At 32.7% G+C, this 16191-nt stretch overlaps 1 protein-coding gene and 1 pseudogene across 3 annotated transcripts in view; one reads left to right on the forward strand and one right to left on the reverse strand.

Moving 5' to 3' along the window:
• Positions 1 to 16191, reverse strand: part of LOC128158360 (uncharacterized) — a 59871-nt gene that overhangs the window by 17949 nt on the left and 25731 nt on the right. The window lies entirely within an intron of this gene.
• LOC128158364 (uncharacterized) lies at positions 2155 to 16169 on the forward strand (annotated as a pseudogene).

Genomic DNA, 16191 nt, shown 5'->3' on the forward strand with positions numbered 1-16191 from the left:
AAGTACAATTAAGAAAAAATGGCGGACGCTCTTAGGCTGAAACGTCAAACGGTTGCCTTTTGACCATGCACCGATTCGTAATGCTGAAATGTCAAATGGCTGCCATGCACCGATTCGGAATGCAAGTGTCATTCTTCAGCTGTACAGTACATGGGGAACAAGTCTGCGAGTTCAGAAAACTTGTCTTGAGCGGTTAGATTACTTTTTTGTTCGTTTGCATACATAAAAATGTATTGTTTACAGGTGCAAGTAGAGAGTCCCCCAATACTCAACCCCGGGACTTGTTGAACATTTCTTCCTTAAATTATATTTGTTATGCACTAATTTGTACGACCGGATTGATTAAAGATCGTTTGCTTATCACTTCCCTGCCATGTATACAAACTGGTGTTCACTGGGGGATAGTAACCTAGCCTGGAGGCATATATACGGTAGCACATGCAACCCTGTGTCTTTGTTGTTGATCGAGTCTAAAGTAGTATATAATACTGTATATGAAATAGTTCACCAGAGATTTCATTTCACCCGCTAATGTTACGGTCCATCTATCGTCAGTGTAATTACATGTATTCCTTAAGATTTGGATATGTCCTACCGTATTGCTTAAACAATAATAATTTATATATGTGCTTAATCATGATAATCGTTCACACCTCTGTGTGACTTTTATATTGTGTATATAATGAGTCAACCTCTCGAAGACTGCGGGCATGAGTAGCACGTGCCGAGAGTTCAACTGTGTATAAACAAAGTAGGCCCAACCCAGACTGATTTCAGAGACACCTGGTTTAGATTTCATTGAGAGTTTTATTTTGAATCTACAGAAAAAAACTTGTAGATGTGTTCTATTATAAAGAGAATTCAGCTTTTTATTTCTACCCGGCGATATTTTTTCCTCCTTTAATTACAGACCCTGAAACGTACTACTACACCCAAAAAGCGTGCGACTTTCGTGCGAGAAACGTTTCGTGTTTAATTTAGCACCATTACGGAGATCCTGTGGAATTGTAGCCCTCTTCAGTAAACATCAGATATAAAAATCGGAGAGGGCTACATTATTGCAGCTAGATACATGAATAACACTTTTTCTATACACTTTTTCATACAGGAAGCATTATGATATCATATCATGTGAAAAAAAGACCATACAGTGCGAGTAACATTTATCATATCGTACAAAAAGCAAACCGTGCTATGCTAGGAACGTATTGTAAAAACTGTATAGCGTGTGAGAAGCATGTGAGAAACATACAGCTGGTATAGTAGTGTGTTTCAGGTTTTTATTTGTATGAAGAAAAAAAAACTGTATAGCGTGTGAGAAGCATGTGAGAAACATACAGCTGGTATAGTAGTGTGTTTCAGGTTTTTATTTGTATGAAGAAAAAAAAATTATTACCTCCTCTCCCCCCCCCCCCCCAAGAGCGTGCATGGGGAAAGGAATATTTTGATCTAAAGAGGTTTTATGAAGATAAATATTATTTGTTATTTTTAATTACATGTATATTCTAAATAATGCATCCCCCCCCCAAATATTTCATTTCATTTTGCGAGGGGATGCTCTGCTTTGCGGTGCCCTTGTATTTTTTAAAAATACATTGTGATTCATATATCGTTACGTGATATGTATTGTTGTTTCATAACGCATGCATTGTTCATATAACCATAATATTTCATCATATGAATGCTTATGTTTATATGTAACATTAGACTTTTTATCTAAGTATTGTTTTCATTGTTATTTTACAGCATTGATAAGTATGAATCTTCCAAAAGCTTGGAAAGCACATTATTTAATGATGCAACCTCAGACAAGCCCAAAAATAATGCTGTTATGAAATTAATGTTGAACAACTACCCATGGAAGCTTTGACTCTTTGCATGGAGGAATATTGATAGACAGTAGGAGATTAGATATGACTTTGGACTCTGTTGCAGTACTGTGATGCACGTTCCATAGATTCTTCTGAACACTGCACTGATTCATCAGCTGTCAGACATGAACAGGTATTTTTTATTAACTACATTACTTTTTTCAACACATGATTTACAAGCTTAACTCTAATTACAATGAAATCTTTTTCAAATTTATAACAGAGAGCATTTTAGAGAGGGACACAATGGTAACTCATGTAGATGTTCCACTAACTAGTTAAGATGGGCTCTTAACTGATACTACAGTCTACTCAGGACCATGTAACTTCACATGTTCAACAGCTTTGGCATTTTACTACAGGTATTACCTTAAGTTACTCTTTCTGAAATATAGGGGAACATTTCAGTAACTACAGTAGACCTGTAGTAACTAAGTAACTAAAATTTCATTGACAATTATTCTTTGCCTGTACTCTAGGGAGGAATTTGAAGGCAAATCCTGTTGAAGCACACCCAGATGTTCCACAGATTCTGCAGAACAGTGAAGATCTGTTGCAGCACATAATTACCGTATATACTTGTTCTACAGATTCAACAGGTCATAAAGGACCATGTTGCCGAATATGTTCAACAGTCTTGCATAGGTATTTTTATTACACAAATACATGTATTCTGAATGATAGGGAATTTTTGTCAAGGCAGAACTTCACTAGAATATCATTGTTCTTTGTATACTATAGGGAGCATTTTGGAAGCGGCAGTTTTGCATATACCGCATAGTTTAGTGCTAGGATCTTTTTAAGAGCACTCGATTGGCGCAACAATTTTTGGACTATTTTTATCTCCTTAATAAGAAGACCTATGTATAAAGATAGAGAAAAGTAATAAGATTTTAAAGCTGAAATATTTAGATTTTTTTCTTTTGTAAATGATAGTTTATAACTAGACAAATCATATCAAAAAAATTAAAGAAGATCTGATGGTTAATTTATTAACCACCCAGCCTCCTTAAAGGATGCCATCCGAGTACTAATTAATCACCAAATCATTTTATTTCTTTTCAGAATATGAGATAGAAGCTTGTAATGGTAGTAGCATCAGCATTGTCTGGAAGGAACTATCAGTGAAGGTAATACATGCAGGTACATTATTTGAGGGTCCTCAACACCTGTTAAAAGTTCTGCATACAAGCCCATTTTCTTAATTAAAGATACTGATTTTTACCATGTGTTTTGACTTAAAAATTACCCCCCCACCCCCTTATAATCAGTTTTTTAAGGGGGGACTTTAAAGGACTATGTGCGGTATGGTCAAATATCTGCCCCCGATTTCAACCAATTTTTAAATAGTATCGTATAAAAATAAAATCTTCACAAATCATTGTTTAGAGGATGCCTATAACTTTAATAATGATTTTAGTCATCATTGCTCATTCGCTGTGTATCTATGACGTCACCTAAATGGCCCAATTTCCGCAAATTTGCAAACAAATGAAAATATTCTCATTTTTGCTCTTTATTTTGCATTCGGAAGTATAGAGCGCAGGTCTGCTCAAGTGCGATTTTAACATATGTTTTTCTTTAGATAGTTATACACATTATACTAAGATATGGTACTTGAGCAAGCCTGCGCTCGATGTTTCCCAGTCGAAAAACCATCGGAAAACACCCATATTTTGCTTCAAAACATCAATTTATCAAAATAATGCAATATTCATGACGTCATTTCTACATTATGACGTCACTGTGGTGATGACCTTTTACACCTTTATTTCCAATATGATTTTAACTATCTTTCACCTTATTTTAAAGCTCTTTCTAAAACTTTGATTTTGGGGGGCAAAAATTGCATAAAACCGCACTTAGTCCTTTCATTTCTCTTCATTAAAATAAATGCTCCTCCAGTATTCACACTCAGAACCTGTGGGTTGGTAGACTGAGGGTAAACCCATAGCTGCACAGAGATATTTAAAACACCAATTATTGGCGATATAAACTGTTTCACATCGCGTTGAAATTGCCATGATGTGACGTATTGTCTTAAAAGTAGAAGTCACAGGGTGTCGAGGATTCTTAATTTCGTTATTGTTTTAGTTATATTTTGTCACCACTTTTTAATCAGCCTTTATCCTTAACTTTGACAATGACAGCTTTTTCTCTGAAATGGAATTGTTTGTTCTGACATTTTCCCTGTAAATTGTTCATGATTTTTTTTGTGTCTTTGTGACATTGTGTATATGCAAACATATAACTGTGTGATTGCTCATGGTTTTTGGGTCACTGTCAAATATATGTATTTGTGTCTGTTCATAGATTAAACGTGGGTCATTTAAGAAATAAAGTACGAGTTTTCGTGAATGTTGCAGAATAACCTCCGAGGTCGAGAAATGTTGTTTTGAAATATAAAAGCCGAGGCTTTTATATTTCAAACAACATTTCGAGACCGAGGAGGTTATCCTGCAACATTCACGAAAACAAGAACTTTATTTCTATTCTACTAACAGCCCAGTATTTCTACAGATCGTTTCTCCTATAGAGAGACGATCTAGGTCATTTTGACGGCTGTTCCGTGTAACCCCAACGGTTTTGTTAGTAATGTTTACATGTGTATCGATCAAAGGAATCACATGCAGACGACATACTTTTTTCTTAGGATTTTAATACTCTTCACTTATTTATTAAATATCTTTGAATCACATTCCTAATATTTTAAAGACAATTCAATACGAATATTACTACAACACGTTATATATTTTATGTAAAAACACGCCGTGAAAATGTGCTAGGGAGGTCCTAGGAACAGCCGCATTGATCTCTTAAGAATAAAGATTTGAGGCAATACACATTGTTTTGACTGGAACTAACACGTGAAATTGACATGGTTTTAAAACTTTTTACGATTTGAAGTGGTACTTCCATGATCAGTGCGAGACAAATAGGTATTTCTGATCTGATAATTTACTGATGACGTTCGCGGTATATTGGAGAATAATGTCCGCGGCATCTCTTTGATCTCGGCAATAACTGTAGTAGAATGTCATATATATATATGTTTGTGTCTGTTCATGGATTGTGGGTCATTGTCATATATATATATAAATATATATATATACCGGTATATGTTTGTGTCTGTTCGTGAATTAAATGGGGGTCATTGTCATATATACATGTTTGTGTCTGTTCATGGATTGTGGGTCATTTTCATATATGTGTCTGTTCATGGATTAAATGCAGGTCATTGTCACACATACATGTTTGTGTCTGTTCATGGATTGTAGGTCATTGTCATATATATATATATACTATATATACCAGGGTTGTCCAAATATGTTCGTGGACAATAGCATTTTTATCATTTTAAATGGGTTAATTTATTCATATTATATATCTAAATCTTTGTCATAAAATTTCAGATCAAACCAAAGTGGTCTTTATTGTTTTCTATAGAAATAAAGTAAAATTTTAATGTATCAAAGGCTCGCAGAAAGTATGCACGTCCCAGCGCAAAAATTGTCCAAACTTTGTAATTGAGTTTTTAGATATGTATATTTACTGTTTTCATAATCTTCTATTGTGATGTAGTCTGTATTGTGTACATTATTTTCATACATCATTTAAAAATATTTTCAAACCAGCAGAGGACATTTAAAAGATATTACGGCAAGAATATGTCTTTTAAAACGCATGAAAAAGCAACTTCATCTGACCGCTGGCAATAAAAAAATTGTGTCAACTGAAGTAAAAAACTGAAATGAATGAAACGATTAAGGAAACTTATCCACAAGTGGCACAAGTGATATGTTGATGGAATATGCGATTGTACCTTCTGACCAAACGGTGAATGCGGCATATTACTCTCAATAAACCCAGTACTACGTCATTATAATTTAACGTCATACTGGGCTGTGCGGCCTGTATAGGCAATGTATATACATTCATAACTCCATTACAAAAATATACATTATTATGCTCTTTATTACAATATTATAATACCTTCCTGAAAATGGCGCATCTATTTTGAATAAAATTACATGTGTCCACGAACTTTTCGGACAACCCTCGTATATATATACGTTTGTGTCTGTTCATGGATTGTGGGTCACTGTCATAGAGTTTTTGTTCTGCAATTTTTTCTGTGGATTGTTCATGGGTTTTTGTGTCTTTGAGTTTAGACATTTGTGCATATGCATGCATACCAGGCTTGGGGCGAATTACATTGTAAAGTAATGCATTACATTACCATTACTTCATGAAATTGGGCATTAAATTACCATTACCATTACTTGATTTTCTTGAAGTAATGCATTACATTACCATTACATGAGTAAAGTAATGCATTACCATTACCATTACTTTTTTTTTTAAAGTAAAGCTCATAAAGAGTTTTTGCAAATGTTTTGCAAATATACAACACTCTTTAACATATCTACAGCTTCATGCTCAGTATCAGGTTCAAATTCAATGAATAAACAAGAGTCATTCTTTATTTGCTCAATATATAATCATATTGTGGCAATATGAACAACATATTACATAAGTAAAATGATATTTATAGACATTTGGCATGATACACTATCATATATGAAATAGAGACACAGGATAACATGCGTAACAAAAACACGGTTTTTAAAAGCTAAATATAGATATATCCCCAGATTACACAAATCTTTATAATTTTGGACACTTAATTTTATTAATTTATAAACAGATAATTTTTCCCAGTTATATTTCTTAACATATTTTAATCGTATTTCTTTTTACGGTGGACACTTTAAGACAAAAGATTGCTGTTGCACTTTATGATCAAAGTTTCAAAGGGTTCATCTTTTAAATGCATCCATCTTCCGGGCTATACTAAATAAATGTTTTGCAGGAGCAGTCAAAGCTTGGGCTGGAAAATACTGTTTGACGATCTTTATCTTAGGATATATTAAGTGCAATAATAGATTAAATACATAAATCTTGTATTTTCTATCAGTCCAAACTAATGTACAGTGTAATTAATATACAAGAGAGAGAGAGAGAGACAAAGAGAAAGAGAAAAAATAAGTAAGATTATTTTCAAATGGGTTATAATATTGGAAGTGATATTGATTTTCATCGTGGATGGACAGTGCATTCATTTTGCTTTTAAAGGTGCATGTCTGTCTCCTATTCTATTGTGACATAGAGAAGGGAAGGGGATTGGGGTGTTTAGCACTTCTTATAACAATAGATTGTTTTGATACTTAGATTATCCTGGGGGCATAGTGTGTTGTTGACACATTTCTTATTGAAGTACAAACTAATTGGAGTAACTTGTTTAAATGATTAAAAACTCTTAATAACAACACTCTTAAAAATGTTATGAAATTGTGCTGTTATCTTTAGTAATATAAACAATTCAAAAATGAATTTAAAAAAACCTTTTTTAATAAAACATGTACAATTAGAACATTTTTTTCTTAATTAGAATTATTTCTTTCTTCTTTAAAAATAAATTTAATCAAATTCAATTTCAAATATTCATTTATTCATCACATTTTTTAAAGTGAACATGCATAAATATGCATAGTAATGCAAAGTAATGCCAGGTAATGCCAGCATTACACTAGATTTTGGAAAGTAATGCATTACATTAGCATTACTTGTAATGCTAATTTTGAGGCATTACACATTACTAGCATTACTTTGAAAACATGTAATGCATTGCAATGCATTACCATTACAATTAGCATTACCCCAAGCCTGATGCATACATATTTAGTCAAAGATATATATGTGAATGCTCATGGTTTTTGGGTTGCTCTCATATCTACATCAGGGCTCACGCTGCCCATCGCATTCGTCGCTTTTTTGCGATTTTTCAGAATTAAATGCGACAGTTTTTAGTCAAATGCGACACCCAGGTTTCATTGAAATTCACCTAGCCTTTTGTTTTGATTGCATAATCTCTTCCGAGCGACAGTCTGTAGCTGGACTTTACGCTTGACTGATTTAAGACAATGACACAGGTAAACGGTTGAAGCCATCTGTAAGCGGGGTATACACAACTGTCTTTAAAAAATGATAAGTGATTTTCACACCTTATTACAGATATTAAACACCGACATATCTAATGCTTTCATCAACCGAGCTTACAATGTGATCGTCATTCCACAAAGCTTGTGGATACGGACACCAAAAAACTGCATGAAACAAAATAAATATTTTGAAAAAGTGTAATTATTTTTATATATGATATATGGTTGATCAAAATTGCATAATTCAAATTGTTATGTAACTTTTTTATGTAACATCGTAAGGGTAGTCTATAAGTAGAATTGTGTAGCAAACTTGGAATTTCTACATTAAAATTTAGCTAGAATATCACAGTTCAATTACTAATAATTTGAAACAAAAGAAATATAATTTGGAATGATACTTTTGACTGTAAATCACAATCTTAACCTTTAGCCATCTTCAGTCAGAATTTTCTCTGTTCCCGAAATTAACACAAACTACATCCATGTATATCTACTTAAAAATGATGTTCAAACGCCAATCATCAAGCCAAGTAGATGCAATATATAACAATCATGTTTTTGAATTGAATAATATTACAATACAGCAAATTTGATCTCTTCTCTTGCTCTATTTTTTTAAATAAATTTAATTATAGGAAAACAAATTAAAAGATGAAATCTGTATAATATTAATTTTCTAAAAAGATCTAAAATGCTCTACACTTGTCACAAGATGTCAATATTCACAACCATTTAGATCCATAATTAATTAAATTTCTATAAATATTTGTAATAATTTAATAATAAAATGGTAGTTTTGGGTATGCATATAATATGTAGTATTCTAGTATGGTGATAAACACTATGATAAAAAAAATAAAATGATTTCTTATACATTGTATTGCGCGAAAGGTTGCGACACAAAATTTTGAGCCAGTGTGAGCCCTGCTACATGTATGTGTCTGTTCATGGGATGTGGATCACTGTCATGGATTGGTTGTTCTAACATTTTTCCTGTAGTTTGTTCACGCCTATTTTGTGTCTTTGACTTTAGAAATTTGTGTAAGTGCAAATATATATGTGAATGCTAATGATTTTTGGGTTGCTGTCATATATACATGCTTTTGTCTGTTCATGGGATGTGGGTCATTCTAACAGATTGTTTGTTCATGAGGTTTTAGTGTCTTTGTACATAACGCCTCAACTACCTGATGATGATACTTCAACATTAATTTACATGATGATACTTCAACATCACATGCTGAAACTTTAACATTACAAGCTGATACTTTGTCTTTATATGATGATAGTTCTTTGTTACATGCTGATACTTCTTCGTTATGTGATGGTACTTCACTCTGCGGTGATTCTAAAAATAGGGAAGGGTCATCTTGAGATTGAAATACATTAAAATTCAGAACTCATTGATGCCTGACAAGTTTTTAACACAGGGCTTTTTCTCTGTTTCGGAGATTGATCAGATATTACTAAGGTCCACTGAGACTAGTTTAATAGATCAAGATACTCAACAGATAATACCACTTGATTATGTGTTGTCCTTTAACAGAGTCATTTTATATTTAAAGAAAGCCTGCTTGGGAAAACCATTGGCGCTCCCCATCAGTGCATACAAATCAGGGGGTTCGAGGTACCCCAGGGGATTTTTTGTCCAAAAATGTGCATTCTGAAGTGAACCCAAGTTTATGGCGCTTGGTCAAAGTGGACCGCTAAAAGTATTCATAGCACCTGTCATTCAGGTTACATCAGATTTATGGGTGGGCTTTCCCTGGAGATCCACGTAAAGGAGTGGACAATGTAAGCACTAATTTTTTTCAACAGCACAGTTACTGCTAAAATCAGTTTCAACAGCGCACGTAGTCCCTAGCATCTGACTTCATGTAAGATATTGCAATCTGGAGGACGCAATGCTCTATCCTTTGTATGTAGTTTTACAATAATTTTATGAAAATGGAAATTCGATCATATGTAGATCAATAGATGAAATATTGTAAAATACGGGATCCCCCCCCCATTCCCTATTTTATATTTACTTGTTGACTTGTGATTGAGGGGTAGGACTGCCACCACCACCACCACCCCCCCCTCCCCCCCCCCCCCCTTAAATAAAATATAGTTTGTGAGAAGCGCTGGGATCTAATGGATGATTGCTCATGCTCTGATTTCCTTAAGACAGAAAGTAAAATTACTATTTAATGGCGTAGAATGCCCAATCCAAAGGGGGTAAAATAAATTTGAAGGCGCCTGCCTGCAGAATTAAAACAATCAACCTACAACATAAAACATACTCATAAAATTGACATCCAATTTGAAGGCGCCTAAACAAAGACGAGTTACAATAAGGGGACTATGGAGTTGTTTGACACACAGAGATTTCGGCGCAAGTTCCAACAAATGTAATCAAAAGTGATGGTGCCCCCATTCCCTCCAGCATCCAGTTTCAGCTGAATGGCACAAGCCCTAGTATTGGGAATATAAGTTTTGATAATAACCAATGGGGTGTCCATATTTATATAAGGAAATAAGCATAAAAGAAGCTTGTTTAAATTGTTGGGTACAATGTAGCTTGAATTTAGTCTATTCTCTCCTTAGTAATATCCCTGAGTTTTATCGAATCACGATCCTGCTGCTTATGGCGAATTTAGAATCACCGCATACTGTAATACCATCATTTTATGAAATATCAGCATGTATTAGTGAAAGCATATAGTGAATACTAGGTATAATCATATAATAAAAAATTATCAGCATGTAATGTTATACTATCAGCATGTAATGATAATTGATAAATTATCATTAAATGAAGAAGTATCAGCATGTAAAGTTCACTTGATGTATCAGCATGTAATGTTGATTGATGATCAGCATGAAATGTTGAACTATCAGCATATTATGGGCATTATCTACATAAGGCAGTTGAGGTGTTCCATTTCTTTGAGTTTTATTTGTGTTTGCATGTATATGTATATATATGTGAATGCTTATAGTTCTAAGGTTGCTATACTAATACATGTTTGTGTCTGCTCATGGATTGTGGTTCAATGTCATATATACATGTTTGTGTCTGTTCATGGATTGTGGTTCACTGTCATATATACATGTTTGTGTCTGTTCATGGATTGTGTATCACTGTCATATATATACATGCTTGTGTCTGTTCATGGATTGTGGGTCACTATCGTAGGTTAATTGTTGTATTATTTCTCCTGTACCATGTAGTTTGTTCATGACTTTTTTGTGTCTTTGAGTTTATACATTTGTATATATGCAAATATTTTAAAGGGGCACTGTCATGATTTTGGTCAAATTTTGTTTTTCTGTTTTCATTATTTACAATGCTTTAGGATATATTTCTAATGATCAAATGAAATTTGAGAGTCAGTCATTGAGTTACAAGCAAGATACAGAGCTCACAATTCTTTGTCATGTAAACCAGGATTGTGCCCTATTTTTTTATTTACATAGGTTCAATATACAAGTCTTTTTCAAGCTGATTTGTCTATCATTTTATTCATTTTAAGAATAAAAGAACAGTTCCTAACATTTAATACATTCATCTTAGGTCTATAACTGGAATTTTTGCTTCAACATTCAAAATTAAAACAAAAGATTTGTTTACATAGCAAAGTAATTTCTTATTTAATTTTGGTCTCAAGCATTTTGATATTAGTATGATAGAATGCTGGAGAAAATTGTATCTAATTTGATTGATGAATTATTGAACTGTATATACATGTTTGTGTCTGTTCATGGATTGTGGGTCATTGTCTTGTATATACATGTTTGTGTCTGTTCATGGATTGTGGGTCATTGTCATGTATATACATGTTTGTATCTGTTCATGGATTGTGGGTCATTGTCGTATATTTACATCTACAAACTTTAAGTATAATTTCCTCAATTTCTTACGAAAGGTTATACTTAATTCATAGCTCTATAGAAACAGCCAGACTGAAATCTACACGTCCCATTTAACTATTGGTCGAAATCTACAGCGGCTGAAAGTGACAGGACTGAAATTAACACGCCCTGTTTATCGATTGATCTGAACCTACAGCGACCTAAGTAAAATCACGGACTGCATGAAATAATCATGATGATGTCAGACTGAAAGTCTCACAGGAGACGATTTGGCTGTTTCTTTTAGCTAACGTACATGTGTACGTTAACAGTAATTTAGTAAATTTTACTAACTTTTCATAATCAATTTATTAATTAGTTAAAGAAAGATGTTAATATAAACAATAAAATGCTTTCTTTGATGATTCATGCAGGTTATGAAGGTAGCGATCATTGCAGGAAAAATTTACATAACCCGCTAATGCTGGTTATTTAGCGGGTTATGTATTTTTCCTGCAATGTCACTACCTTCATATCCCGAATGAATCACTATAGAAAGCATTTTATTGTTTAAATATGTTACATGTTGGCGTCGATCTGTTCATGGATTGTGGGTCATTGTTGTAGATTTCTTATTTTAACATTTTTCAGTTGATTGTTCATGAGTTTTTATGTTTTTGAGTTTACTGATCAATAAATATTTGCTTTAACGGCGTATTGAACAACATGTAACTTCCAAGTAAAATGACTTGCTTATGGAAAGGAACGATATGATTAACATAATAGGATACACAGAAAAACCGTGAAGTTAAATGATAAACTTTCTAGGATTAACACTCGGTACTACTGGATTTGTGCATGATGATAGATCTGTATGCTTGATCAATAGGTCTGATAAATGATATGATAGTATAAGATTGTAAAAAATATTGATGCGGGTACCATATATATATGTTTGTATCAGTGTTCATGGATTGTGGGTCACTATCATATATTGTTTGTTTAAACATTTTTCATGTTATTTGTTTATGTGTTTTTTGTGTCTTCAAGTTTAGTCAATTGTGTATATGCATTCATACATATTGAGTTCAGACATTTGTAAATTCAAAGATATATATGTGAATGCTCATTGCTTTTGGAGTGCTGTCATATATATAAATGTTTTTGTCTGTTCATGGGATGTGGGTCACTCTCATAGAATGTTTGCTCAAACATTTTTCTTGTGACTTTGAGTTAGATATTTGATCTTTATGTTAATTTTTGGTTCTCTGTTATACTGTACCCGCAATGAATTTAACATGATAATAAAATGATAGGGTAGAAACCACGCACGATATGATAGGATTGACGCATGTTATACATGTACATTGAAAAGTGTACATGCAAGATACGATAGGAATGATACACCAGAGGAAAGGATAAATGATGTTCATGATAAACATATAATATTAGCTCTAAATGATCTTCAAAATTAATGTGATAAATTAATGGCATAGTTTGATAAAAAAAATGTACAAATTAAGATACTTGCAGAAATCTTTTTATTAACAATTGCCTAGTTGTTAATCCTAGCTGCTTCATCTAAAGGGTATACAAAAATGACTTATTGGCTTACATGATTAATAATTTATCTGTATTTCTACATTTTTTTCATTACCGAACATCCCAGCCAAACACTACTAACATCTCATCCCAACATCGAATCCTGTGGAAAATAACAGGTTCAATAAAAATTCAACTGTTGTTTTTGATAAACATGTAAAATCCATACAATAACAAATTATATACAAATTACATGTAATGTTTACGCAGGTATAAACTCTAGTACATATGATTAAATGTAATACTATGAGCATTTAGTCTAGAAAAAAATGTTACTGTAACCATGTTCCTATAAAGATCTTCAATTGTTCACATTAATCTTTTATTTCCATTACTTACATATATGATTAACATGTAATTTCTAATTTGATTTTTGTCACAAGAGTTTTGATATTAGTATGATAGAATGCTGGAGAAAATGTTACCTAATTTGTTTGATGAACTATTGTACTGTAAAAAAAAATGTTGGTGTCTGTTCATGGATTGTGGGTCATTGTCTTGTATATACATGTTTGGGTCTGTTTATGGATTGTGGGACATTGTCATGTATATGTATACCTGTTTGTGTCTGTTCATGAATTGTGGGTTATCATCATATATTTCTTATTCTAACATTTTTCTGTTGATTGTTCATGAGTTTTTGTGTCTTTGAGTTTACTTAATTGACATTTGTATACTGGATATATGCGTCCATACATATTGAGTTTGTACATATGTACAATGAAAAATATGTATGGGAATGCTTGTGGTTTTTGAATCTCTTTCATGTATAAATGTTTGTGTCTATTCATGAATTGTAGGTCACTGTCAGAGATTATTTGTTCTAACATTTTTCCTATAGTTTATTACTGTGTCTTTGAGTTTAGTTATCTGTTTATTTGCAAACATAATTACCAGGTACATGGGATATTGGTCACTGTCATAGATTGTTTGCTCAAATATTTTTGCAGTGGGTTGTTTATGAGTTTTTTGTGTCTTTGAGGTCAGATATTTGACTGTTCATATGCGTACATATATATATTGCAAGTTTAGACATATGTTTATATGCAAATATTTGCATTTCCATTGTTCTTTCCCACTGTAAGCCCATACGGAGGAGCTGCAATTATTTCTCTATAATCGCAATTGCTCTGTCAGTATACTATGACGTCATAAAGGTGTAACGTTATATATACTTTTCCATGACGTTATAGATTTAAACCACTATACAATACATCATGTGTTTTTCTCCAACTCCATTAAAATTGACGTATTTACATGTAATATTAAAACATGTTTTTGATAACATTTTAAAGGAATTACTGTTATAACATATCATTGATTCTGTTAACAAATCTATGTGAATTAATAAGATACATTACAGTCTGAATGCTTACTTTTGATGTAATAGCTAAATGTCAAGGTCTAGGCTAATACAGGGTATTTGCGAGTGGTAAAATGCAAATATAAGTAATAAACAACGATTATTTAGTGAACATGGCGTTATGAATAGCAACTGCTCTGCTGGCATATTTTCCATGATGCGCTAGCGTGCATCATGGAATATGCCAACAGAGCAATTGCTATTCATAACGCCATGTTCACTAAATAACGTTGTTTATTTCTTAAATATATACATTGATATGTGATCGCAGATAATTTTTTAGTTTTTAAACATTAAAGCATTATTACTTGAAAGATGTGGTCACAATTTACTGCAGCATAGTGTGTATACAAATTGAATACCAAGCACTAGCATGTTATGAAAATGTGTTGCGTACTCTATTATTTTAACTTACATGTACAATTGTAGAATTTAATTCACTGAACCTTTCTTATATTTGATTCACAGATTCTATTGAAGAACACAAGGATTATGTCCCAAGTGGTATAGAATCAGTGGATAAACCATCATGCACCACATTACCATCAAAGAAAAAATGGACAATGGAATAGGACATTTGAATTTTATATGGGCTTTAAAGATTAAAGTGTATCAAGAGAGGCAGAAGCACTGAAAGTAAAAAAACAATTGCAAATTTCTTGCTGATAGAAGTATTCATCAGAAAAAGAGTAAAATGCAACATATGCTGAGACTTAATCAGCAGATACGAAAGCTGATTCCAATGAGCCCCCGTTAAACGTAATGGCGGAAGATGAGGATGCATATTTAGGACGTTTGGTCTTGCAGTAACAAATGATTCTGTAATAAACCCTTTAAATTTAAACAGTAATTGGAAGATTATCTCCTCATGAAATACCCTGGACTTATTTATAAACAAGAGTCGTCTATATGCTTCATGTTTTAGATAGAAGATTGAATGTGTATGTGTTATATCTGTATTACTCTCTCTGCTTCCCATCTGCAACATGTGTACCTGTGGTGTAACCTCATGGTTTAGTTTTTATTCGTTTTAAAATCTTAATATCAGCAATAAGATGTTGTAATTTCTTATGTGTTACTTTTATGTTTAAGGTCAAGTGAACATGATTGAAATATGTATTGCATATATTTTAAAAGTATATTACAATGTAATTTAGAATACTTAACGTTTTTAAAAAAGGACAATCATATTAATATCTAATATTTACATGTAGTGTATATTTCCCCTTATGTTTGCAGAGGACATCTGTGACGTTCAATTTCTCATGACACCTGTGGGTTTTAGCTCTGCTGGCCATAGACCAGAAGAGTGTATGCGATGATCTGTTTGTGTAGCTTTCTGTTTGTCTCTCTGTGAACAATTTTCAAATGCTACTACTATTACAGCTATCAAGAATGTTCACATATATATACATGTATTGTGTTTGAAATCATGCATGACACATTTTTCTAACTTTGAGAAATAGAATATATAATCTTTAACTGACAAAAGTGTTCCCTTATTAATATTGTT

The sequence above is a fragment of the Crassostrea angulata genome, chromosome 8, assembly GCF_025612915.1.
Source record: "Crassostrea angulata isolate pt1a10 chromosome 8, ASM2561291v2, whole genome shotgun sequence".
NCBI lineage: Eukaryota > Metazoa > Mollusca > Bivalvia > Ostreida > Ostreidae > Magallana > Magallana angulata.